Raw genomic sequence first — 1,487 nt, forward strand, 5'->3', positions numbered from 1 at the left:
TTTATGATCTACTGAGGTGGATGATGATGGAATGGAAAAAGAGGAAGAGTGTCCGGTCACCCTCACACCAAGATCCACATTAAAGCAGCAGCACCCAGCTAACAGAACAGAACATGGTTACCCACAATGCACCTGTACAGTACAGCTTCTGCAGCAGACAGGCTCTTTCCAATCACTTTATTACTTTAATCTTTTTCAAGACTTTCAAAGACTTTTCTTCAATATTTAAAACATCAAATGAAAATCTTTGACAATCCAGTTGATGAGAAGAAGCAGAGAAATCCATGAGAGTCAAAACGTGGAGGTTGTCCTTCAATGAGGATCTGATGAAGATCAGACTCTGATGTCACTGATGTTCTGCTGCTGATGGGCTGGATGTGGGTCCTGGTGCTTCAGGATGAGTTCATGCAGATCTAGAAATCCACTATGATGATCCTCCTTGGAGAATTTCAAAATAAAAGACTTACTGGATGATCAATACTTTTAACTTGGAGTTTCTGTCAATAAATCCTATTGATCAATAAATCCTAAATGATTGGTGTCAAGTCTAAAAAAAAAGAAGTGAAAGTGCTGACTCAGCACAGATCAAAGGAGACAGAGATGATTTCCTGGAATGAAGAAAACATCAAACATCATGATGTGATCTGGAACTGAGCTGTTCTTCACAAGATCCTCACAAACATGGAAACTGCTTCTGATGTTGCTAGTGAGATCTGATGGATCAGAACCAGACTTCTGTCAGCTCTGTGGCTCCTTACAGACCATGTGGCCTAATGGACAAGGCGTCTGAGTCCGGATCAGAAGATTGAGGGTTCAAGTCCCTCCATGGTTGGAATGAGATGATGATCTTTGCAGTTCAATGAAAAGATCAACCAAGAAGGCTGTGCCAACTTAGAATCTTAGTCAATATATGTGAACCTTGACAATTACAATAAAATGGAAGAAAGTGCAAACAAAAGTACAGAAAAGAGAAATAAAGTAAATTCAAAACAAAATAAAATGAAGTAAGGACAAAAAAACAGGCATGCAAGTGGAGGAGAATATACTGTATAAGCTAAGGTACAATTTATATCAATTATCTTGTAAGAATTCTAACTAAACAGTTCTGGTTTACTTTTCCTGTTGACTCTTATGTGCTCAACTTCAGCTACAAACACCATTTCATTCAACCACACCTCAAAATTTGGGACTGAAGGAGAATTCCATTGTAACAAAATGAGTTTCTTTGCAGCCTGCATAACTATCATGATTAATTTTTTTCTGGTGACAGGAACAAGATTTTAAAGAAACAGGTGATCCAAGTACTGCTAGTGTACTCTCCAAAGGCACATTCTTCCCACATTGATTAGTAATCCAATTCAATATTTGGAGGCAATACGTTTTCAAAGCAGGGCAATGCGACTGTATGCGAATGTACTTTTATGGTATTGTTTAAAGTTTACTTAACCATTGTGGTTGTAATTTATGTTGAGACAATGTTGTCCATG

At 37.9% G+C, this 1,487-nt stretch overlaps 1 non-coding gene across 1 annotated transcript; it reads left to right on the forward strand.

The window, feature by feature from the left end:
- The first annotated feature begins 759 nt into the window (after positions 1 to 759).
- trnar-ccg lies at positions 760 to 832 on the forward strand. The gene has a single exon. It is a non-coding gene; the product is annotated as a tRNA-Arg (tRNA).
- The last annotated feature ends 655 nt before the right edge of the window (positions 833 to 1,487 follow it).

This window comes from Oryzias melastigma, unplaced genomic scaffold, assembly GCF_002922805.2.
Source record: "Oryzias melastigma strain HK-1 unplaced genomic scaffold, ASM292280v2 sc01724, whole genome shotgun sequence".
NCBI classification, from domain to species: domain Eukaryota; kingdom Metazoa; phylum Chordata; class Actinopteri; order Beloniformes; family Adrianichthyidae; genus Oryzias; species Oryzias melastigma.